The sequence below is a fragment of the Falco naumanni genome, chromosome 4 (assembly GCF_017639655.2).
Source record: "Falco naumanni isolate bFalNau1 chromosome 4, bFalNau1.pat, whole genome shotgun sequence".
In the NCBI taxonomy this organism is placed as follows: domain Eukaryota; kingdom Metazoa; phylum Chordata; class Aves; order Falconiformes; family Falconidae; genus Falco; species Falco naumanni.
The window spans coordinates 62,678,346-62,703,909 of NC_054057.1; the positions used below are offsets into that span (position 1 = coordinate 62,678,346).

Below are 25,564 nucleotides of genomic sequence, written 5' to 3' on the forward strand. Positions count from 1 at the left end.
CCTGCGCAAAGGCACCCGCCGCGGTGCACCCTGGGAAGTGTAGTCCCGCCCTCTGCCTTGGCACACCCTGTGACAGAGGGCGGGACTACACTTCCCAGCGTGCCCTGCGCCAAGCTGCGCCTGCGCCGTGCGGCTACCTCCGCCAGGGCCCTTCCCCTCCTCCGCCATTAGCGGTTTGAGAAATACTCCGCTTTGCAGGGCCCAGTCTGAGGAGGTGCGGTGCTGCGGGGTGGCTGGAGGAAGGGGTTACGAGGATGGCGGCAGCTGGGCCTGGGTTCACAGGGGGGCGTTGGGGTGTTGGCGTTAATGCGGTGGCGCTTGGCGAGGCTTAGGAGGGAAGGATTGCTGTTGGGGTGTTGACAGGATAGGGTAAAATAGACTATTTCAGTTGGAAGGGATGTACAAGGATCATCTAGTCCAACTGCTGGATCACTTCAGAGCTGACCGACGCTTGAAGTATGTTATTAAGGGCATAAGTGCCTCTTAAAGCACTGACAGGCTTGAGGCAATGACCATTTCTCTAGGAAGCTTGTTTTGGTGTTTAACTGCCCTCTTGGTACAGAATTGCTTCCTAACGTCTGGTCTGGTGCAGCTTGGAGCTATTCCCAGGCATCCTGTCCCTGGATTGCAGCGAGAAGTGATCGGCACCTCCCCCTCCATGTCCTTTCCTCAGTTAAGCTGCAGAGAGCAATGGGGTTGCCCCCCAGCCTCCTTTTCTCCAAACTTGACAAGCTTGAAGTCCTCAGCTGCTCCTCATAGGACATGCTTTGCTGGCCTTCTCTGGACACATTCAAGGACCTTCTCATCCTTCTTAAATGGCTGGGGCCAGAACTGCACTTGAGGTGAGGCTGCACCAACACTGAATACAGTGGGATAATCCCGTCTCTTGAGCGGCTGGTTCTGCTGCATTTGAGGCACCGCTGGATGTGGTTTGCCCTCTTGGCTGACTGCTGTTGAGATGCTGCCACCTAGCACCCCCAGATTCCTTTCTGCAGGGCTGTTCTCCAACCGCTCCTTTCCTGGTTTATGGGGTGTCCTTGGAAATCTGTTGGCGAGTCCAGAGGAGGCCACAGAAATGGTCAGAAGGCTGGAACACATCTTCTGTGAGGGCGGCTGAGAGAGTTGGCATGGAGGAGGCTCCAGGAGACCTCACTGCAGCCTTTCAGTACTTAAAGGGGGCTTAAAAAAAAAGATGGAGAGAGACTTTTTAGCAGGGCCTGTTGCAACAGGACAAGTGGCAATGGTTTTAAAATAAAGGAGGGCAGATTCAGACTAGATTTAAGGAAGAAATCTTTTACACTGAGGGTGGCAAAACACTGGCACAGGTTACCCAGAGAGGTGGTCGATGACCCATCCCTGGAAACATTCAAGGCCAGGTTGGACAGGGCTCTGAGCAACCTGATCTAGTTGAAGATGTCCCTGCCCATGGCAGGGGGCTTGGGCTAGATGACCTTTGAAGGTCCCTTCCTACCCAGACTGTTCTGTGATGATTCTGTGAAACTTTTCAGATGAAATTTCTCATGCAACTGAAGGAGCATGAAGTCATCAGTTCCGCTTAACAGTAGAAGTATTTTTATAATTTAATCGATATCCTGTTCTTTGCTTTATATATAGAAAAGCGGTGAAGGGTCTAGAAAGCAAGTCTTATGAGGAGTGTCTGAGGGCACTGGGGGTGTTTAGCCTGGAGAAAAGGAGGCTTAGGGGAGATCTTCTCACTCTACAACTGTCTGAAAGTAGGGTGTAGCGAGGTGCGGTTGGTCTCCAAACTAACAAGTGATAGGACAAAGGGAAATAGCCTTAAGTTGCACCAGTGGAGGTTTAGATTGGATATTAGGAAAAATGTCTTCACTGCAAAGGTTGTTAAGCACTGGAACAGGCTGCCCAGCGAGGTGGTGGAGTCACCATCCCTGGAGGGATTTAAAAGACTTGTAGATGTGGCGCTTAGGGATGTGGTTTAGTGGTGGGCTTGGCAGTGCTGGGTTAACAGTTGGACTCAGTGATCTTAAGGGTCTTTTTCAACCTAATTCTATGATTCTAAATTATTCTGTGATTCTAAAACAAGGTGGACAATTGTCAAAGGACAGCAAACTACAGGCAGATCCCACCTCTGGAAGTGCTGTGCTCTGGTGAAGACGTGGTCTCTGGCAGGCAGTAAGCAGATTACAAAGCACAGAGATGACATGGGGCAATGGGAAAAGCTGCAGATTAAAACTGGCTGAGTTCCAGTGATCCTTTGGGGGACTGTAGTTCCCCAGATGCGTTTAAACCTACCTGCAGACTTCATGAAGAAGGAGAGTTTGAAAGAGAGCTGGATATTTGATGTGGAGTAGTTTTTGCCTCCAACTTGGTTTTGATGTTCAACGACATTTCAAATAATTTATGCTGAATTCTCTCTTGGTTGATTAGTATCTGGTATTAAAGCTTAATGCTGGAGACTCAGCTTTTCTGTGTTCCTGAAAAACATTCAGATAATTGTGAACATGGTCAAAAATAGTTTGATCAAAATTTCTGTATTTTGAGGAGAAAAGGCTTGTACCATCAAAACGAGATAGTGGAGGGGGAGACTTGTGGGAGGGGAAAACCTACAGAACCCTGTAAAGGAATGAAGCTGAAAGGGAGATCTTTGGGTGACAATATCCCCTTTCCCCAGGGCATCACCTCCAAGGATCTGTCGTTTTGATGGTATGAGACATTTCCTACAGTAAAATCAGGAGAAATGTGAAGCGGTCATAAACTGCAGCATCCTTTCTGCTGAGGTAATTCCAAGGGGCTGGGTAGCTCTGAGGAATTAATCATTTTCCCTGCCGGGCTCCTGTGTCCAAACTGCCTCCGGGTGGGAGGGACTGGCTGGCTGATGGGTCAGGGGTGGCCCAGGCCTCCTGGCTCCAGCTCAGGTTGAAATCCCAGTTCAGAGCACTGACCGGGAGTCCCAGCATTGGGGCATGGAGCCTGAGGTGGTGATTCTCTCGGCTGCCTCCTTCAGTCCTGATCTGCATTCTTCATTACTGGTTTCAGCTTATCGTTAGACTGCAGCAATGTAGATTGATGAGATGTGTGATAGGAGAGCTTAAGGCTCCAGGCAGCGTAAGTGTAATATTAGCATTAGCAGGAGGCACTGCAAACATAAAATATACTTTTTGTGTGCAGCTGTCTTGCAGAACTCCATAGCAGAACTTGTCCTGCGATCACAGGGAGCAAAGTCTCTAATGACCTGCAAATAGCACTGAGAGAGCTGAAAAGTGGGGCTGCCAAAGCAGAGCTCTTGCATGCACAGCAGAATTTAAAAATAGGCTGCTGCTGGCGTTCTTGCTTACCCGTCATTCCTGGAAGCCCACGGGGAGGACGACTCTCCAGCAGAGGAGAGACGCAGTCCCCTGACGTGACTTCCCTCAGCATCTAAGCCGCAGAGCAGAAAGTTGCAGATTCAGTCATTTTACACCAGAGCATCCCTGACTGTTGTTTGCATCTTTTCCAGCTCCAGGTCTGTGCTGGTGCTGGCTTCCCCTCCCCGGAGCAGCGAGGTGGCAGGGGTACCGGGCAGATGCCCCCTCACCCATGGCACTGCCATCACGGTGGGAGCAAGGAGTCCCTTTAGCTTGACATTTTCAGTGCCTTCAGGGAAGCTCAGCGCATGTGGGAGTAGAGACATGGGGGAGATGAATGCCTCTGCAGATGAAACTGCTTTCAGAAGCTCCCACCAACAGCGAGAGGTGTCAGCCCCAGTCAAAGACTTGTTGTGGGGAATGCAGTTGGGCCAGAAAAAAGAGCTCGAGGGTGGGAGCATGGAGAGTTGAGGATGCTGAGCTGCAGCATCTCCAGGCAAGGATGAGCTCTGCATTTACAAAGGACTGCAGAGAACCAGGCTGTGAAACGCCCCCTCCCCATTAGGAGTGAGGGGTCTGCAAGAAGATCCTGAGAAGCCACCCCTGGGTACCACAGCCTGGTGGCACAGCATCGTCCCTTTGTGGCGAGAGGACCCCAATGCTGTGTGCCGAGGGACTGAGGGAGATGGGCAGCCACTGGCTGAGCTGGGGCTTCTCGCAGCAGCGGCGGGCAGTGCCCGTGGGTGCAGAGGCTGCTGGGGAGCAGGTCGCCCCGCTCTACCTGCCTGGGGTGCTCAAGCTGACCGGTAGGCAGGGAGGTACATGCAAGCGGGCCCCCCCCCCCCCCCCCGAGGTGCTGTGGGGTGGTGGGTGCGCTGCTCCCTCCCACAGCACTGAGCTGTGAGCCTGGTGCCGGGGGTAGAGGCAAGAAGCTGCTGGGAAGAAAGAGCTGCCCCTTCACTGCGTCACTAAGGCTGATGCAGAAAGTGCTGGGCAAAGCCTGGGTCTGTGCCTGGTGTGGAGAAACAAGGGGTGAGGCTGGGGGGGGGGGGGTGGCTGCGGGAGGGTGTGTCGGTGCTGGGCAGGGACTGGCTCGGAGGGCGGGAGGAAGCCAGGTACAGGGATGATCAGAGAGGGAGCTGGTCTGGGTATCACCACCCAAATTAGAAAAAATGCTCCCTGATTTTCTGTTCCCTGATTTTTTTTCAGAGGTGTTGCTTGTGCTGGCCTCCACGCTCGGACAAAGCAGTGCTGCGACCTGCCTGGTCACTGCAGTCATTGAGTGGCCTTGGACCTCCAGTGGCCACAAAGCCAATCCATCCATGGTCACTGGACTAGACCATGGTCACATGGTCACTGGACCACAGCTGGCAACTGGGGTGACTGCTCCAGTGACAGAAAAGGGGCAGAGAGCAGTTAGACATAAGGGAGGACAGGGATGGGACGTGCATTTGCACCAGGGAGAAAGAGGTGGGACCCATGTTAATCTGAGCTGAATAAATCACTACAGACAAAGCTTTGGGAGCAGCAGAGCACCTGCTGAAGAAGACAAAGAGAAAACACACAGAAGAGTCAAAATTTATTAGCTGCTAGTAAGGTGTTTCAATAAGCTGTAGTTAGCAGAGGGTGGTGACCACAAGTTTGCCTCTGGGACAGAAAAGCCCTGGATGCTGGAGATCGTAGAGGCATTTCTGACAAACTGTCTTGGGGAGATGCAGATTCCCCAAACCAGAGCATGGCTGCTTTGACGAGCTCCCAGCAAGAGCAGAGGGTTCCTGAGGAGCCCATCTCACCTCCCTGCCAGTACAGGGCTGACAGAGCTGTCCCACAGCTCCCACCTCCCAGGCTGGCTCTGCTGAGGGTGGAGAAGGCAACCCAGGGCTGTACTAACCCAACAAAGCGCTATAGGATGCCTGTAAGTCCTATAGGACAAGGAACTGAGATGTTCTGGCTCCTTGGCTGTGGGATACCAGCAGCAGAAAACCGGTGGGGAATCTTTTCCACTTGTGTAATAACTTTAAAATACCACCCATGTTTCTTCTGCCGTGGCTGGGCGAGGGTGCACCCCTACCCAAGCAATTTCTAGAATCCGGGCCCGGGTCCAGGTGTGCAGCACCACACAAAGCTTAAATGTGGTCTGAAGAGAAAAAGAATAATAAACACTGATTGAAAAACGTCTCATAATCTTGATGGTTCTGTTTAATACTTTAAAAAGTCAAGCCCTTGGAGATTTGGTGGTGTGGTTTTTTGGAACAAAGTTTTTTTGACAGATGGAGAGCTGGCAAGACTTGACAGAGCAGGTTGTGTGTTGGGGTCGCCCAGGAAGAGGCAAGGAGTGTCGAGCAGGGGCTGTGGGAAGAGTGGACATACGGAGAGGAAGAGCGAGGCAGAGAGAGTTGAGCCCTGGTACATGATGTTTGGAAGAGTCTCTGGGGCCTGGAAGGTGGGAAGAAATCACTGACACTTGATGCACACGCCAGAGAGAGTAAAATGAAGGATTTCAGCAGCCGTGATTCAGCTAAAGCATGCAGCTTTGGGGGCCCGCTGGAGGTAAGGCAGAGCAAGGCTCCAAGAGTGGGGGAGAAGCTGCTGCAAAAACAGAAGAGAAGATCCCAGGGCCGTAAGGGTGCTAGATGCAAGGATGCACAAGAAGCAGCAGATTTAAAAAATACATACACTGTGTAGGAGGCAGAAACAGGATTTATAACTTGCAGGATGTAGAAAATAAGCCATGTCTGAGCAAAATCATTTGAGTGGTTATGACTGTTCAAATTTAATGCATTTTATCCAGTGGTTAATCACCCTTGCTGATAAAATTTTGTGTCTAATTTTCAATGTGGATTTGTCTGGCTTCAGCTTCCAGAGATTGAGTCTTTTTATATCTTTCCTGGCTCGATTAAAGAGCCATTTAATATTTCCCTATGAAAGTACTTCTACAGTGTAATCAAGTCACCCCTCAATCTTCTTTTGGATAAGCTGAACAGATTGTGCTCTTTAAATCTTCTGCTGTAAGGCACTCGCTCTAGCCTGCAAATCATTCTGCGTGGGTCTTTTCAGAATCTCTTTGATTTTTCAATATTCTTCTGAAATATTGTTCATGTAAAGCAATGCCCAGTTCTAGAGCGCTTCTGCTCCAGTGAGATGCAGAGGTGGGGTCACCCCCTGCCCTGCCTGGGCTCCCCGTGCCCCCTGGGGGACTGGCCCGTTCCGCTCTGTGGAAGGTCACCTTTGCCGGCCGGCCCCCACTGTGTTTTGTTTGTGACGTTTGAGTACACACGATGGAAGTGGGAAAGGGCCCAGACCACTCACTGCTGCATTGCTTTTGTCTCCGGCCAGGCTTGGAGTGCGGCAAGGGCAACAGTGCCGAGCCCAGCAGCATCTCTGGCACAGTGCCGGGGTGAGACATGGCAGCTGTGTGGGCCAGGCACCTGTGGGTGCTGGCTCCTGGCCTCATGGTGGGTGCAGTGTCGTGTGCCAGCACCACTGTGAGCGGGGGCCTCCCTCTCTGCTTTCTGCTTCTTTCTGCCTGCTGCACTGCCTCTGCTCCCGGGACAGGACAGGAGAGCTGCTCGCAGGCTGCAGGGCATCACCCAGGTGGGCAAGCAGCCAGTCCTGGCACCCGGTGCTGCTCTGGGTGCCACACGTTTTGGGGAAGGTCGGTCCAGAGACTGAAAACTGCCCCTTTTCTCTCTGGAGCAGGCCTGCCGTGGGAGCAAGGTGGTCTCAGGGTTCAGCAGGGTGGATGGCACCACAGAGGGTGCAGTGACCTGCCACACCTGAGGCAGCTGGCACCCAAGGGAGCCGGGACCGCTTCCTGCAGCTCTGCCCCTCCCTGGGGCTGGGGAGCGTGCTGAGACCAGACCCGCCGGGGGCTGCTCCGGGGACCTCCATGGCAAGAGCTGACGTCTGCTCTTGCCTTACCCAGTCTTCTAGGAAACTGGATGCTTACCCTGTGGCTGTCCTGCCTGTCCCACGGCTGTCTGATTTCCTTAAAGCCCTTTGGGAATCAAAGCAGACTTCACCTTTCGACCATCTTATCTGTGTGTAATCTCTCTTCTCTCTTCAGGGCTCTCTTCAAGGTCAGGACTTCTCTGCACAACTGCCACCCCCATCATAGAATCTCCGAATCCCTGGTTGGTGTGGGTTCGGCTTGGACCTTGAAGACCGCCCAGTCCCACCCCTGCCACGCGCAGGGCCCCCTTCCCCCAGCCCCGGTGGCTCCCAGCCCCGTCCAGCCTGGCCTTGGGCACTGCCAGGGCTGGGGCACCCACAGCTGCTCTGGGCAGCCCGTGCCGGCGCCTCGCCGCCCTCACAGGGAAGGATTTCTCCCTCAGCTCTGATCTCCATCTGCCCTCTCTCAGCGCAAAGCCGTTCCCCCTTGTCCTGGCGCTGCAGGCCCTTGGGAAAAGCCCCTCCCCAGCTTCCTCGCCGGCCCCTCTGGGTGCTGGAAGGTGCTCCAGGCTCTCCAGGAGCCTTCCCTTCTCCGGGCTGAACAGCCCCAGCGCTCCCAGCCCGGCTGCACAGCAGAGGGGCTCCAGCCCTCTGGCCATCTCCGTGGCCTCCTCTGGCCCCGCTCCAACAGGTCCGTGCCCTCCTTATGCTGGGGGCCCCGGAGCTGGAGGCGGCGCTGCAGGGGGGTCTCAGCAGAGCGGGGCAGAGGGGCAGAGCCCCCTCCCTCGCCCCGCCGGCCACGCTGCTGGGGATGCAGCCCAGGGCACGGGGGGCTTTCTGGGCTGCAAGCTCACATCATCGTCCCTAAGCAGATCATATCAGTGCACCTTGCTGTAGCTTTACTCACCGCAGCTCCTACTTGTTTGCAGCTGCTGGACCTACGGGCCTGGATTTCCCGAGAGCTCCCCTGATGCATGGCATCGCTCCTGGGACCCTCCACCACCCAGGTACCCACCAGGTATTGAGACAGCCGCCAGTAAATATCTCTGTGTCTTAGGTCATGCATCCTGGGCTCCCTGCAGCATGGGTCAGCACTGTCCCATCAGCTCTGCTCCTCCAGTGTCTTCTGCAGCCACTGCCCCTCCAAACAGGTCCTCTGCTGCACTCCTGCAAAGAGGAGTGCCTGCCTGCAGGACAACCCCCTCCCAGTGCTTCCTAGGGAATATTGATGCAAAAAATGGGTTTAGCTCCTCTGCAGTGGCCCTGCCCTGTCAGTTTACCTTTTGTGTCTGGGCACCTGTTGGCCCTGCAGAATTCTGGAAGGCAGAAGCAGGGTGCTCCTGATGCATCTGAAGAAAAGATGTATGGTTGGGTATAATCTCTTTGTTCGTTGTTTCTCGGAGCAGTCTCACTGCCTTGCTGTGTTTACACATTTAATCTGCCAGGGTTTATGGTCCTCTCCATTTCCTTTATTACTCACAATTTCACCTTTCCAAAGGATGTCTCAGTGTTTCTACCTGCATCCCCCGCTCTGCTGCTGGGCCGTGCCAGCTCCCTCTCTCCTCATCTGCTGTCCTCATGTCTTTGCTGGGGCTCACCAGGCTCGGGGGGCTCCTTTGCCCTGCACCCCTCTAGCCTCCGCTTCTCACCAGGTTAGGGCTTGTCCTCAGCACTCTGCAGATATGTCTTTGCCCTTGGCTGGGCCAGTGACCATCTCCCGTGCTTAAATAAACCACGTGCAAATCATTAGCACAGTGATTGTAAATGTGGTTTCTTACCTGTAAGGCTCTATGCGGGTCTTGGCGTGAAACAGCTCCATCAGCTGAACTATGTATTTTGGATTTGCAGTTTGCTTGCTGCCTGACAGCCGCACTTTGCACAGATATGGATGGGATTAGTGTGTGCGGTTACCACCAAGCTCCAAAGTAAGATTAAAGAGCTGCAGCTATTCTGGGGAAAAAAGCTCTTGGCCTCATCCCCAGCCCAAAAAGGACAGTTATTGTGACTTGAAGGTGATATCTCATGATGAAACACCTCCCTTCCCACCAAGCCACTGCCACTGACTGCCTGCTTTGTAGCAGGAACCACAGCAGAGGAAAGTCCTGATGGGTTTGGGAAAAGGAGCTGCTAATCTCACAGGGTGTGTGAGGGGGACAGGGCAGCCTAAGCTGAGCCGGGGCTGTGGCCGTGGGGAGGGGATGAGGTTCCCTGCTCCCCCTTTGGCTCCTGGAAAGATGAGCAGCATCTCCCAGCTGTGCCCTGCACAAGCCGGCTCTCCGGGACAGAGCCATCTCCGCAGAAATGAAGCTCCAGTTTTTAACAGCAAGTGTGATTAAGCACCTGAGGGTCCCAAGTGCACCCTGACAAGCCCACCGGCAACACAGACTCTCTGCTGTGGGGCCAGGACACCCATTCTAGCTCAGCCCTGGGCCTTAGCCCTCGCCTCAGCTCTGCTGTGGGACACTGCTTCCCAGCCCCGCACCCCAGACAGACCCTGGGGGTCTGTTGCCAGCGGCTCCTCTGCAGCCCTGTCAGGAGACACCTGCACCGCTCCGTCCCCTCGCTCAGTCCCCTTGCCCATCCCCTCCTGCCTCCTGGGGCTGTTACTGCAGCAGGCTCGGGGCTGGAAAAGGGCTCTGCTCTGCCTGCTGAGCAGATGGCTGTCTTCTTCTTCACCCCCCAGGCTGCCAGGGCCACCTCCCAGCATACCAGATCTGGCAGCCTCCCCGCTGCCAGCAGGGTTCCGAAGAGAGCAGCAAGCCCCCTGCTCCTGTTCCCCCCAGACCCATGCTCGCTGGGTGGACGGGTGGGCCCCCCTGCCACCTGGTGCCCATGTAGGGCCTGTGGCTCTGGCCCCGTGGGGTGGGGGCAGGCTCCCTCCTGCTCAGCGAGCAGCCACGCGTGAGCTGTGTCCAGCACTGGCCAAGCCGATGCTGACCGTCTCCATCTGCCAGGTGGTTCCAGCCGGTTGGGTCTGTGGCCACCAAGGTGCTGGAGCATCTGGTCTGGGGGTGGGAGTGGCAGGAGGAGGAGGAGGAGGAGGAGGAGGAGGAGGAGGGGGCATTGCTTCTCTTGGCAGCAGCACCAGTTTGAGGCACTTGCGAATGGCAGCATCAGATGGAAGTGCTGCAGATGGAGAGCACCCCTGAGCTGAGAAAGTTGGGGTTCTGAGCATGAAATTTACCCTAAAAAACAGCTTCCATTTCCCTGTGGCCCCTGTCTGCAGAAAGTGTCCATCCAACCATCCTTGGGTGCATTTTTCTTCCAGAAAGCACCGGGCTCATCTCCCCTGTGAGCTCTTGCTTTCCTCCCCCACTTCCCCCATGCTGCAGTCATGTGATGTGGCCTCTCAGTACATTTCAGTTCTCTCCTGATTTTTTTTCTTCCTTGTCTATGGTAAGTACCAACTCCATCTGTTTGCCTGCAATTAATGTGGGCCCCTCTCTCCGTGATCTCGTCTGCCTTCTCAGTAACTTTGGGCTCTGATTTTCCAGTGCTGGCAGCACCATGGGAGCCAGCGCCGCAGCTGCTCCCACCGCACCACAGCGTGGGCGCGATGAGGCAGTGGCTCTGGAGCTGCCCGCGGTGGCACGGGTCTTCCCGCTCGCTCCACGGCAGCGCTGCTGGTGGGACATGGGCCTGGGGGGCTGTGCGGAGTGAGAGGCCGGGGCGGCTGTGAGGAGCCTTGCATGTCTGCTGGAAGCGGAGGCGGCCAGTGGGGACTGGGTTAACACTTGGCCTTGATGGTCTTAAAGGTCTTTTCCAACAGGGATGATTCTCTGATGAGTCTGTGATTGTGGAGGGAGGAATGGAGGGTGACCCATCACTTGCTGCAGATAAATCCCAACGCCGTCTCTCATTGCATCCCAGCAGCCGCCCGTGGGTGCTGGTGACGGGGCTGTGCAGAGGGTGCGGGGAAGGGCCGGGTGCTGCCTGCCAGGAGGGTGCTGAGCGCAGCCACCAGCCCCGGGCTGCTCACTGAGGGAGCCAAGCCTGTGTGGGTGCGAGGGCACCACTGGCTGGGATGGTGATGCTGCAAGGGGGCTGCAAGCACTTGGGATGCTGATACCTCAGAAGAGCCCAGGACAGAGGCAATGTATACGTGCTTATAGCCAAGGGTCTGGCGGGGCTGTGCTGGAGCTCGGCGCAGGCTGAATCCGAGCTGCTGGCAAGGCTTGGGGGGCCCAGCCACAAACCTGCCATGGGTCTGTCACTGGGAGGGTGGGACCCTGTGTGACAGGGGGGTCTGGAGGGCCAAGAGAGCCCACATGAGATCAGCCGCAGCGTCTGAGGCCCTCAGCTCTGTTAGCGAGAAAAGCTCGAAAGCTCAGGCTTGTTCCGGCTGAGAAAGGAGACAATTGCAATGACTTTGCCTGTATTGAAATACGGGAAAAGATGATGAAAAGAGGGAGGGAATAATTTAGCAAGAAAAAGGAATCATTGCTGAAGCTCCAGAAAGGGAGCTCAAAGTTTGATAATTTTCTAAGAATAACTGAGCACTGGAATAGAGTGAAAGTTGTCAGATCGCCGCCACTGGCTGTCTGTAAGGGCAGGCTAAACATTCTCAGCAACCTGGTCAGATAACAGAGCCTGGCCTGGGACACGGGGACGAGTGAAAACAGCCTTTTGCAGCCCTTTCCAGCACCACTGTCTAGTTCCTTCTTCTTTTTCATTCCTTTACAAAAACTAGCTTATTTTTAAAATCAATGTATGTATGCAAATCTGTTTATCTTGGCCAAGGCAGGGTAGAGAAGGTGGGAGATGAGCAGAGGTGAGGCCAGTGACAGCCACGGGCTGAGCTGTTGATGTTGTACAATTCCTGTACATTGTTATATGTGGTGTTTAGATCAGCCCCAGGCAAAGCTGCTCAGGGAAAAGTTTGGTTTCACAAAAATGGTGTGTTGCAGCCGTACCACTGGCCCTTTCTTTTCTTCTGTTGGAGGTCCTGGATAGAAGCCACTTGTTCTGGGCGATGGGGACCGTGCCCTTGCCCTTGTCCTGGGATGCACTTGTCCTTTCCTGCACTGAAATGAGATTCCTAATTGCTGTTCAGGCAAATCTTGCCTCCCAGAAAAGCTCTGTTTGGATTTTTATGCATTGAGGATGTTCTGGTAGCAAACCTTCCTAAAACACTACTAAAAATACGTCTTGCTGCTTATTTCTGTTTGTGCTGTTTCCACAGCAGCCAGCAGTTCTTGTTATTCTTCCGAAAGAAGGAACCCTCAGTTCTCAATATTTTCTTCCCTGAATGTGCTTGCCTGCCATAATTTCTACTTCTTGAACCTTTCTGACAAGCTATGCAGGCACAGATTTTTTTTAGTCATGAGCTGAAAATCCTGTTCCAGCTCCCCAGCGCAGCTTTTCCCTTCTGTGCAGCCTCTCCATCCTTCAGCGTGTCTCCACCGGAGCTGGAGGTGTTGTGTCAGTGCAGATCTCGCTGGTGCCGTGGCTGGAAGAAAGATCCACCGTCTGTGCCTGTACCTCATCACATCCACCTTTAAATCCTCAGCAGTTGCTCTGGGCCTTCTTGGGGCAGTTTTGCACCATATTCTGTTACTGTGCCACCCCTGAATCCTTCTCAGATGTTTTTCCTTCCTAGAGCAAAGACCTTGTTTCTTCATCTTGGGGCTACAGTTTTTATTACCAGGGAGATGATTGGTTTGACTATTTAAATATATGTTATCTGAGTGGGACCAGCTTGCCAAGTTAGCTGCATCTCTCTGTGTGCCTGTTCTATGGTTGTGGTTTATCCGCTCCTTTTTTGTAAATTTCATCAGCAGTGATTTCATGATTACACCCAGATGGTGTCTTACCAAGCAATATTTGAATGACGAATAGGGGTAAGCTCTTGTCTTGTGCTAAAGGTGAAAACGCACCCTACAATAATGGAAATGGAGGAGCAGCAGGCGAGAGCACAGGGACCTGGACACGCCTCAGTAATGGTGCTCCCGGTTGCTGTCACCAGCTCCAGCAGGAACAGCTGTGCTTGGGTGTCCTGCTCCTGCATGGCCCATGGCCCGGGACACTGCTGCCCCTGGAGCCCCCACCATGCTACCCCATCCCGATGAGGTCTGGGCGGCGGCATCCTGCATGGGGCAGGAGATGCTCGCTGCCCTGTCCTCTCTGGTCCCACGTATCGCATACCTCTCCCTGTCCTGGCCTTCACACGCGTTTTTTCCTGTTTGTGTCATGTTTTAGAGTGATACCGAAATGTGCAGGTCAGCCCAGGAGACGTGTTGCCCGTCCATCCCCATCCACAAGCTGACACACTCAGCTTCACCGTGCACTTTGCGAGGGGTCCCCTGGCAAGCCACGGTTTGGGTGGTGGGCTGTCGCTCGGTGTGATGTAACACCAGCCCCCTGGTCGCCCCCCACCATCTGGGGAGAGGTTCTGCTCTTGCGGTCCTGCTGTGCCAGAGCAGTGGGGTTTGGTGGGGGGTTTGCTGTCCCCTGGGCACCACACTGGTCAGTGCCCGATACTGCTCTGGGCTTGGGCAGGTTCTCTCTGCTCAGGAGGGCGACGGGTGTCCTGACACCCCTTCGCCTCTGCTGCTGGGGGCTAAGGCGTGGGGGCTAGGCCCCCCTGCCCTGGGCGAGGGGCTGCCACAGCCTGCCAAGGTGGGTCCATTCCTGCCCCATGCTGAGCTCCCACAGCAGGGCCCTCAGCCCCTGCTGCTCTGATGTGGTTTTGCATAAGGAGCGTTGGCTGGCTCCAGCTTCTCCCTCAGGGCTGTCATGCTCTGCGTGGGGTTCGCCCTGTCTCCGCCACAGACTCGCCGTGTCAGTGGTGGAGGGGACATGGCCAGTGCAGCCATCTCCTCCGCAGGATGCATGAGGTGAGCCCGCTACATCCTCTGCTCTCAGTCCCCGCCATCACCCAGCTTTCTGGTGCCTTGGTCTTTGGCTCTGGCTTTGGCAGTCAAGGTCTCTTGCCTCAGCGTTAGCTGTAGCTGCAGATCCCTGCCATGGGAATGCTGTTAGACTGGCTCCCCTGCGTTTGCTTCGCAGGTGAGGCTGTCCTCCAGGCAGTGGTCCTCCCCAGGAGTCCTGCAAATCTATTTCTGCAAACAGCTCCTATTTGAGCCAGGGCTTGTGTTTGTAGAATCCCAGAATGGTGTGGGTTGGAAGGGACCTTGAAGACCGCCCAGTCCCACCCCTGCCACGCGCAGGGCCCCCTTCCCCCAGCCCCGGTGGCTCCCAGCCCCGTCCAGCCTGACCTTGGGCACTGCCAGGGCTGGGGCACCCACAGCTGCTCTGGGCAGCCTGTGCCGGCGCCTCGCCGCCCTCACGGTGGGCTGCTGCGTCCTCGGCTGCTTTATTCAAAGTAAGCAGGAAGCACCAAAAGAAAGTCTGAAGTTTAGCTTGCTTCCTAAGCTGCAGACATGGCCTCAAAATAGCAGTGGCATTTCTACCTGGTGAAGGACAGGTGACTCAGGCTCCTCAACGCACTGGGCACTGCTTTTGTTGCACAAGTGTCACTGGTCTTAGGGGGGAACAGCATCCTCTGTGTCAGCTGCTGGGGTACAGGCAAACACCTGCTGGGCAGCTTCACCTGCATGCAGCCTCCCTCATCACCTGGCCTGGGACCAGGGTGGGAAGCACATCCCCAGCACTGTGGAGCTCTTGCTCAGTCCTGGCTCCAGCTGCTGCACTGTGAGCGATGGCCAAGTGCAGGCATGGCACCAAGGGTAGCCTGCACTCTCACAAGGAAACCTCCAGTCTTACAAAACTGCAGTCCCTCTGCACACTGGGACAAAGCTTTCAGCATCTGGGGTCTGTGGCACTGCTGGGGAAACACTTCAGCTACAGCAGATGATGGGTATTTGAGTGAAGCTTGATTGTGCTGTTGTGTGATAAAGCCTCCCTACATACCCATGGGGAGGCTGGGGGGGGCGGCCCAAATAACACCCCCCCCCCAACACCCGGCAGCAACAGCCTGTCCTGGCCCATCTCTACCCACCCAGGGGAGCACCAGGCACAATAGCAGGCAGGGACCCCCTGTCCAAGCCCCACCAGGCTGTCCTAGGGAGCCACAGCCAGGGGTGACACCCATCAGGAGGGGGCACCAGGAGCAGTGCTAGGACAGGAATGCCACTACCCAGGGTGCAGGACACAGCACAGGATGACACATCCCTGTGGGCTGTAGCTTTTATAACAGGGAGGGGGTTGGGGGTAGTTATCAATCACAATCACGAGTCATAGCTGCTCGCAACAGGCTGTGGCAGGCCAGTCCCTGCCAGGGCTCTCCCTGGCTCTGGACTGAGCTGAATCCAGCCGCCTGCTGCTGAGCAACGCTGCTTCTGCTCAGCCCGTTCCTTCAAGTGTAAATGCTCTTTTTGCCAGCCTCGTTGCTTTCAGTGTTGTTGCAAGGCATTATAAACAAAAGTGCTTATACACTAATGAGGGAAAAGTTTTCTCAATGGTGTGTGAATCCTCTCTGAGCATAAGGATGTGGAAAATGGTGTGTAAGTATGAATGAAAATGTATGTGCAGGGGTGATGCCAGCCCTGCCATGTTGGCTGTTTTGGCACACGCTGGCACCCTGCATGCTACCCCGGCTCTGCCGGTCTTGGCACAGCTTATGGTTCCGGTACTGCATGTCCCTAAGACCCGGGGGTGAGCAGCAGGGATTAAGGATTCAGGCACAACTGAGAAACGTGATGCGAGTGGTGGGGGTGAAACGGGGTGATTTCCACGGCAGAAAGGTAACGTGGCTGTTGGTGGCCTGCTGGAGAGGGCTCCCTCCGATAACCGTGCAGAATGTAGGCATCCCTGATGAAGATATCCCTGCTTCCTCTGAGGGTGCTGATAACATAAATTACAAGGTCTGGAAGGCACGCACTAATGAGCAGTTGCACAAGACTGGGATGTTGCTGTTGGCTGGATCAGGCCCGAGGATGGGCAGAGACACCTCCCCAGAACCACCGTGCCAAGCACCTGTCTCCGTGCACGTCCGCACCACGACGGCTACAGCAGCCTGCTGCAGCTGTGTCCACTGTGCCGGAAAGCAAGAGGTCTGCTCTGCACTTGGGGCACAGGCGTGTCCCCGCAGCCCCCAGCTGACAGGGTGCTGCAAGCAAGGGGCCAGGATCACTTTCCCCACAGTATATCCCACTGCGGCCCCCACCAGCAGTTTATACTGTGTTGGATTAATGTGTGAACTGGGGGAATCTCTCCCAGCTGTGTCGCCTTCACCAGCTGGCCAGGACACTCAGCCACTCTGGTCCAGCCAAGGCAGGGGCCACGGGCAGCTCCTGCCTCTCGCACCGGGATGGTTTCCACTTCATGTTGCCTCAGGGGTATTTTGCAGCACTTCAAGCTCTCCATCCCCTTCGTGCGCTCAGCGGCCCTGCACATCTCGCAGGGCCAGACCCCACTAGTGGGGCAGGCAGGGACACCACATCCCCTGGGGCACTGTGCCGTGCCTGCACCTGAGCCCCCCTCACTTATGGCATCGCTGAGACTGAAGGAAGACAACCAAGACCATTGCCTCAACAGATGACTTCAGGCATGGTTATAGTGTTGCTGGAAAACATTTTCCCTGGTTAGGTTGCAAGTTTGAGTATCAAACTGGACTCAAAGTGCTTGGACAGATGCAGATGTTGGATTTCTGCCTGTGGGTTTTAGGAAAGCCTGTGGTCCCTCACCCACGATGTCAGCTGGCACCAAAACATGCTGCATGGGCACTGCCAGGTACTGCCAAGCTGCATGTCCACGCAGCTCCACACCAGAGGTGGCGGAGGAGACGCTGCCTGCTGGCCCTGGGTTTCCTCACTGCTACCTGTGGCTCAGGATGTTTTTGGTATCGGACTGACAAAATGCTTCTTTGGATGAGGAAGTCCAGCGGCTTTGGGGCATCCTAAATTCCTCTTCCACAAGAAGTTCTGCCTTGCTCAGATTTTTCCCATTCTCGGTCTCCTTGTTTAACCAGCAGCCAGCACAAGGGACAGGGAACTGCAACTCCATTTTCCACTCGTTTCTCCCGAGCTCAGCACTTTTTCTGGGCAGACATGGAATGCTCTCTGGGTTTGCTGCCTGCAAGTGCCAACAAGCAGGTGCTGCATGTCATGGTCCAGGCTTTCCCACTCTCACCTTGGGTACCCGTCTCATGAGAACTTGCCTGCAGAAGAGCTGTCAGTATTTCTGAAAGGGGCAATGTGAGACACAAGGAAGGGAAACTGGAGCTTTGCAGCAGTAACTGGGAAGGGCTGACCCCCTTCAAACTATGCCTGAATTCCTCTACCTGGACACCTGGATTTAGCACGGCAGCAAGGTGTCAGAGATCACTGGTCCAGTGGACCAGCTTGCTTGCATCTTCTGACTGGGGAGGCAAGGGATGTGGGATGAGCAGAGCTGGGTCAGGAGTACCTGCCCCCCGCTGGCTCTCCAGCAGCAGCAGGGCATCTGTGCCTGTGGCCGCATGTGAGAAGGTGGCACACATATCGTGACACAGCCCCATGACGTGCTGCCATGCTCAAAGGCCAGTGGCACGGCAGCTTGCTGGGCACCGGGGATGCCCCTATGGCTGGCAGCTCTCTGCATGGGCTTGTCTTTTCATGTCCTGAGCCCAGGTAAACCCTTTGCATCCCCGGCTGCAGCAGCCAATATCCCAACGCTTGCATCTGTGCCCCCACACTGCTGGTGTCAAAGCCTTTGCACTTTGCAGGGTGTCAGGGTTAGTGCTGGGCCAGAGCCCTCCTCTGAGGATTTCCAGTTTTTGCAAAAAATGTTTCCAGCCATCACCCATCGGAGAGATCCCTGTTGGATGCCTGGCCAATGAAGCATGTGCCACCCTGGTAGCCACCATAACTGGCTGAGCTTGTCCCTGCCTCGAGGTGTCCTACCTGTGTCGCAGTGCAGGGGCGTTCACTGAGCCCCCCAGGAGCTGAACCTCTGGAACTGCTGCCCAGTGAAGTGGGGTGACTCTCCCTCCACCACAGCAATTGCATCCCCCCCAGGTGCTGCGTCTGCACTGGGAGAACGATGTCCTCCCTTTCTCGCTCTGAACCTGGGCATCCCTGGACTCCATCTCCTTCTTCTAGAGGCTTCCTAATCTGCCAGAGTTTCTCCTTCTGAGCTTACATTTTCCTTATGCTGATTGTAATTCCATGCTCAGGAAAGCTCATTTACACATTTTTCTCTGACTTGGCTTTTACCCAAAGCTCTTTTCACCTGGGATGGGGCACCGCTGTCCTGCTAACCCAGGCTGGAGGCAGCACTGACAGCAGGGCTTCCAGTGCCCCGAGACGCAAACTCCTGCCGTGCCTGCAGGTTTCCTTTCAGTGACCTTGCATAAAATCTGTCACCCTGGGACCACCGGCCTGTGCTGCACACATTTAAGATGGGGTCTCTCCTAGAAGGATAATGCAGTTGCTCAGCTTTGCGGGATGCCTGGTGTAATGCAGAAGGCGATCTCTTGAAGGATGGTGAGGTTTTGAGCAGGAGGTTGGAGAAGAGTCCCCTGAGACCCCAACACCCCCTGGACACCGGCTGGGGTCTGCAGCATCCAGCCTGGTGACAGCTCCTCTGCTTACTTCTGTAGTGGAAATGCTACATTTCTTCCTGCAGTTGAAGAAAATGATGACAAAAAGCCAGGTGTCTCTTTTAGTTTAGTTAAAGTCCACCTGTTGGGTATTTTGGATTTACACTGTCCTAAAGAAGGACTTTGTTTTTTCCATCATCTTGTGGAAAGATGATTTCTGAAGCACTCCACTGTTTTCAGCCACTGTAGGACCTTGCTCTCCGTGGGCATTAGCAGACCCTATGGAGCTTTCCTTGGGGTGCTGCCTTCCGCAGCACAGCAGGCACCAGCCTCTCAGGTGGCTGCCAGTGCTGTGGGGAGAGTGGGGGGATTCAGGTTCTGTGGAGAAGCTGCACAGGCAAAGTCACTGTGAGACCCCCCCAGCCCAAGCAGGTGTTGGAGGCTCGTTAGAGCTTCGTTAGAAGCAGAGGCTTGAACAATCCCTGCTGCAGGATCTGTAACTTGTTTCTTTAGGAAGTGGGGACACAAATTGTAATGAATGGAGCTAACAGGAAACAGAAATCACGGTAAATGAGAATTTATAAATGGAGAAAGATAAGGGAAGTGAGAGGCATCAGGAAGAAATCAGGGTCAGGTCCTGCCAAGGATAGTGGGGAGAGGATGTAAGAGCGCGTCAGGAGCAGGAGGGCTGCCAACAGCGGCGTGCCTGTGTGGCTCTGTGCCGGTACTGCTGCTGCTGCTGCTGCTGTGGAAGGGGAGAAGTTTGTCTGCTCTGCCCTGCGAGGGAGGATGGCGGGGCCATGGGCTCGGTTCCCACACAGTGGCTGGCGCTGTGGTTCCCCAGGCAACAGCGATGGCCACGCCCGGGCTGCCCGGGAGCTGTGGGATAACGGCACAGCCCACGGCTGGCTGCTGCCCCCAGCCCAGGGAAGCCCCCAGCCCAAGGCAGCCCCCCAGCCCAGGGCAGCCCCCAGCGCGCTGGAGGGGCCAACGGTGGCGATGAGGTGCTGTGAAGGCTGAAGCTGTTGAGCGAGGCAGGAGGGGCAGCTGGGGGAGGCTCCGCCAGCGCCGGTCCGTTCTCTGCATTATTCGTGATCTGCAGTTTCCAAGAAGAGCCGGGGCCAGTCCAAAGGACAGAGCTGGGCCCTTGGCACCACCGCGGATTTACAGAACATTGCAGCAGGCTGGAAACCAGGATGGCTAGTGCTAAAGTGGCCCAAGGCAGAGGGAGCATGCGGTGCAGTAGCCACCAGCAGCCTGTGGCAGGAGCAGTGGGGCTGGCAGGGGCAGGGGCTGGGACAAGGGAAGTGGCACAGGGACCCACTTGCTCCTCAGCATTGAGCAGCTGCATGAACTGAAGTACAAAGGCAGAGCTGGCACATGTCCTGCTGCAGCGGGATAAGGGTCCCAGCAAGTCCTGGCAGCCCCGGCAGCATGGGGCCAGGACCCCCACCCAGCCTTTCACTCACACTTAACATAGGGCCAGGGCCGGGCCACATCCCATGGCGCAGCAGTGCCCTTGTACTGAGCGTTGGGACGGGGAGAGGGCTATGGTGCCCGGCACCCTTGGTGACTGCACTGGGGTGATTAATTTTCCTCTTTCGGTAATTCCCATTTCCCATTTGTAATCAAGAACAAACCATTTTGCTTTGCAGGAACAATTCCGACTGCTCTTCTCTGAGAGCTCACCTGCTGGGAGCAGTGCCCTCCAACAACCCTCTTTGGTTTCTGAAGACTGTGCTGAAAAGGTAAGTGCAGATGTATCATGCTCTGCTTTGGTAAGAAAATTATCTTAGTGCTGTGAGACATTTTGATTTAAAAACTTAGCAGTGTACAGTGCTAATAAAGAACTATTAATTGACTCTAAAAGTCTAAGTGATGAATTTAAAACGTGTTCATCAACGCAAATTTATTTTTTGGCCAAATGTGTTCCTAGAAAGGTCCCTAAAAGACCTCTGCTGGTGTCGGTGGCATTCAGCATCTTACTCAATGGTCTAAAAGCTAGCAGGAAAAGACAGATGTGGAAAATATGTGGATGACCGACAGTTAAAATCATAGACGGGATCACAAACAAGCAAGGAACCCTCCCAGACACACGTGTGTGAGGCAGTGGTGTAGGTGATACAGGGGCAGCGCTGAGACTGTGTTGCGGCATTCGGCAGAGGTGAGACCAGCACTGGAAAAGGGCATCCAGAGTTTTGCATTTTGAAGTTATTAAGATTCAGGATTCAGGAAAGAAACGTGAAAATTATCTGAGGTTTGGAGAAAATGCCTTATTTAGACCTTTCTAAGCCTTACGATGGCATCAGAGCAGAGATTGAGTGGTGATGATTTCTAGGGAGAGAAGATGGCTCAGGTCTCAGCATAGGGAAGGAGCTGCAAAGCTGCTGGTAAACTGCTCACCAGGACACTGTATCAGCATCTCACCAGCAAAGGGCAGTGAGGTCCCCCTTGCATGACACTCAGAAGTGTTGGGAAATCAGTTCTACCTGGTATTTAAACTGATGATAAGTGCAACATCCACAGGCAAGAAATCCCCAAGCAGAAGAAAGGGAAGAGCGATGTGGGATTATGGACAGCATCATGACAATGAAGGATCCGGGTGGGCAGCAGTGGGGATGAACACACATGCTAATAAAGTCCTTGATAAAAAAGCAAACCTCAACTTTGGGTTGTGTTCATGGGAGACCCAAGAATTTAAAATCAGTTAAAAATGTTTATTAGAATTAGCTTATATTCATTTGATCATCTGAGCTCACCAGCTGATGTACCGAGGTCCATTTCTAATATCAACCCTTCCTGTTCTGTGAGAAGAGCCCCAGCAGGGGTATCAGCACCACAGGGGTCTGGGCAGAGCACGAGGCAGGCAGGGCTCGGGGAGGAAGCATTGCTTTTCTGGGGCCACTGGCATGGCTGGTACCCCATCTCTTTCCCATTCTTTACTGAAGATGTGGCTGAGAGCATCACATGTACCAGTGCAATGCGTTTCTGCTCTGTTCTCTACCTCCTGGTACCTGCAGGTCTCAGCCAGGCACCTCTGGGGGAGTTCCTGCTTTATCCGAACATCAGCTGTGCTTTGGCCAAGAAAAGTTACTGGTCTCACCACAGAGGTCACTGGGTGAGATCTTACAGCTGGTGGAGCCCAGAGTGGGATCCCACAGTACCCTCAAGTTTGTGCATCCTGTAACTCTGTGGAGAAGGTGATGATGGGGCAGCTGTTTTTGGCAAAAAGTGCCACCTGACTGATGCCATACTCAGAAAAAGAGCCTGTGTGTGTTATCTTTGACATTTAAATTTAATTGGGGAAATGACAGAGTAAAGCTAGAAGAAAATAAATTTCATAGAATCGTAGGATCCTAGAATGGTTTGAGTTGGAAGGGCCCTTAAAGACCCCCCAGTCCCACCCCTGCCACGCGCAGGGACCCCTTCCCCCAGCCCCGGTGGCTCCCAGCCCCGTCCAGCCTGGCCTTGGGCACTGCCAGGGCTGGGGCACCCACAGCTGCTCTGGGCAGCCCGTGCCGGCGCCTCGCCGCCCTCACAGGGAAGGATTTCTCCCTCAGCTCTGATCTCCATCTGCCCTCTCTCAGCGCAAAGCCGTTCCCCCTTGTCCTGGCGCTGCAGGCCCTTGGGAAAAGCCCCTCCCCAGCTTCCTCGCCGGCCCCTCTGGGTGCTGGAAGGTGCTCCAGGCTCTCCAGGAGCCTTCCCTTCTCCGGGCTGAACAGCCCCAGCGCTCCCAGCCCGGCTGCACAGCAGAGGGGCTCCAGCCCTCTGGCCATCTCCGTGGCCTCCTCTGGCCCCGCTCCAACAGGTCCGTGCCCTCCTTATGCTGGGGCCCCCGGAGCTGGAGGCGGCGCTGCAGGGGGGTCTCAGCAGAGCGGGGCAGAGGGGCAGAGCCCCCTCCCTCGCCCCGCCGGCCACGCTGCTGGGGATGCAGCCCAGGGCACGGGGGGCTTTCTGGGCTGCGAGCGCACGTGGCCGGGTCACGTCCAGCTTCTCGCCCACCAGCACCCCCAGTCCCTCTCCTCAGGGCTGCTCCCAACCCATTCTCTGCCCAGCCAGTGTTTGTGCTTGGCATTGCCCCCCCACCATGTTTTGGGCAGGAGACGTTCTGCTGACCTCAGTGATCCGGCTGCCACAGAACCACCCCCATCTCCACTGTGATGAGCAGAGGGAAACATTGCCTGAACCAGCCCATCACATGAGACATCCCAAAATTAGACTTCTGACGCCAGTCCTTTCAAGATGGATTTTCAAATCTGTCCTTTTTTCTTGGTCACCCAAGAAATTCTGCTTGGGGTTTGCATTTAAATTCATATTTTTCAGTCTAATCTTTCCTTTCCAGTGATTTTACTCAACCTTCCTCTGTTCAAGGAAATTAAGCCTTTCAAAGCACTACATAAGCGTGTTAGCGGTTGAGATTATCACCTATTTGTCCAGACTAATTGCAATCTCATTTTGATCACTAATTGTAGGATGACCACTCAAGGATTATAGAGTATCCGTCCGGTTCAGAGCATCAGATCACAGGGTTCACTCAGGATCCTGACCTCAAAAGCCCAACACAAATCAAGGGGCAGTGTGAGACCTGCAGCTGTAATACAGACTGGTGCTCTGAGCCCGATCAGAAGGCAAGCAGTCTCAGGCTGAGCAGCTCACCGTAGGCTTGAGGAGGTGCCTACTTCTTAATTAGAGCCACTGGTGTCTGTGGGTTGCAGGATGAATGTGGCTGCTTAGGTTTATCTTTTCAGGTTTCATTTTTCATCCAGCTGCAGATGGCGTTCACTTTCAGTGTTCTGCTGGTGCATGAAGATATGGAGAAACGCAGAAAGCAATGGATTTTTTTTCTCTTTTTCCTTTTCCAAGAAAGAAAGGGAAAAGATTGAAACATATACCGCTCTGTGTATGTATGTAGGTCTGTACATATGTTTATTTAAAACCAGACTAATCCTGCTGCCTGGTCTCCACAGGACTTGCAGAAATACAGGAATCTCCCCGTGGACCTCTCTGGAAGTTCCCTGCGGTGCAATAGCTCATGCTTTCCAGGCGCTAACTTAATGAAGATGTGGCCATTTGCCCGGGAGCTTCCGTGGTGCAGGACCACACACACACTTCAGAAACACCCGGGACCGGCAACTTTCTACTGGGCCTTCACTCCGAGGAGCGGGGAGAAAAGGCCCCCAGGCAGCTATTTTGGATGGACAAACCATCAAAGCCATTTTCTCATTCAGAGATGGATGAAAGGAATGTTCTTAACGCTAACTGGGAGATACCTGCAAGGCGACCTTGCCAGATTGCTCCATCTCTCCACCTGTAGGCAAGCAGTGGACCCCTCAGCACCCCACACCAAAGGGGCTTCCTGAAGAAACAGACCCAACTGCTCTGGTGCAGTGGGTGTGAAGCCATTGAGTACAGTCGATGCACTCAAGGAAATGTCTCAGACTGAAGTCTCCGTTGGGGAGGACACGTGAAATGGACTCGTCGCTCCAGGGCAGGCTCACGGGGGCAGATGCCCTCATGCAGCACTGCCAGAGGGATCTGGGCAGGGGACCCTTGGACCACTTGGTGTCATCTGCAGCCAGCTGTTTCAGATAGCTGCTGTGAACAAGAACAGAAAGACTCAAATGAAAAAAAACAGTACTCAAGCAAGGCTCCAGGCATGGCCTGGGCACCGCAGAGCAGGGCGTGCAGCCCTTGTGCCCACAGCGTCGGCAGAGGCTGCAGCACAGCGCTGACGCAGATGTGGTGGCATGTGACACGCAGGGAAGAGCTGGTCCGGCTTTCGCAGAGCGAGCTCGTGATTCACAAATGCACAAAGAGGGCTTTGGAAGCGTCAGTGAGTGTACAGGTGAGGTTGATCCTGGCGCTATAACAGATGGGGATTTTCTAAAAGCTTTCAACAGAACCCTCATTAAGGGTTTTTCCTAATAAAACACTTCTCGTTGTGTAGGCTGCTGGGACCACACTCTCGAGGAATCCTGGCAGGCCCAGAGAGGGAGGTGAAGAGGGCTTTGCCCACCCACCCACCCTAGCACCCAGCTGCCTGCATCCATGAGGGTGCCAGAGCATGGTTTAGGAACCCTGCAGAAATCTCTCCTCCTCCTCCAACCCTTCCCGCCTCTGGGAAGGGCAGTGGGTGGCAGCCCCCCCGGCTCCGTGGCCCCGGCACAGCCCAGGCCCTGGCTCTGCAGCCACCCCCTGAGCCCCCCAGGTACCGGGGCATCACGGCTCCACAGGACTCTGGTCCTGAAGGGATGGGGGAAGAAATCTGTTGGGACCTTGATCCTCTCAGCTGGCTCTCCATCTCCCTAATCACAGTTTCTCATTTAATCTGCTGGGGTTTATGATCCCGCGTTCTTTGTCGCTCAGCCTGTCGGAAGATGCCATCTTGCTGTGACCTCGGTGGCTTGGCCAGGCCGTGACCTCGCTGGTGGCTGCGCTGTGGGACGCACACAGGGTGCTGCGGGTGCGGGGCCTGCCGGAGCCCCCTGTTCGCACTGGCACCCCTCGCAGGCTGCTCCTGGCAGGGGCACAGCCCGGCTGGGCTTTATCGGCCCCAGCCTCCGAGCATCCTCCTGCAACGGTCCCCGGCTGGCACCGGCACCGCGCGGCCGACGCCGCCGAAGCAGTCCGCAGCGGGCGGCTGGGTAGGGGTCCCGGGGCGGCAGGGCGGGGGCCCCCTGGGGCGCTCCGGGTCCCGGCCGCCTTTCAGGGCTTCGTCGACGGCCTCGGCACGACAGGCGCGACGCTGAAGCCACCGCCGCAGTGCAGCCGGGCGGCCGGCGGGGGGGCCGGGAGGGCGGGGGGCACCGGAGTCCACGCGGGCTGCGCGGGACGGCGCTGCCCTTAGGGCGCCGCTGCCGAGCCGGGG

At 55.2% G+C, this 25,564-nt stretch overlaps 1 long non-coding RNA gene across 1 annotated transcript; it reads left to right on the forward strand.

Moving 5' to 3' along the window:
* The first annotated feature begins 150 nt into the window (after positions 1 to 150).
* LOC121087443 lies at positions 151 to 8,960 on the forward strand. The gene is made up of 2 exons (XR_005827609.1): positions 151 to 214; positions 8,144 to 8,960. It is a non-coding gene; the product is annotated as an uncharacterized LOC121087443 (long non-coding RNA).
* The last annotated feature ends 16,604 nt before the right edge of the window (positions 8,961 to 25,564 follow it).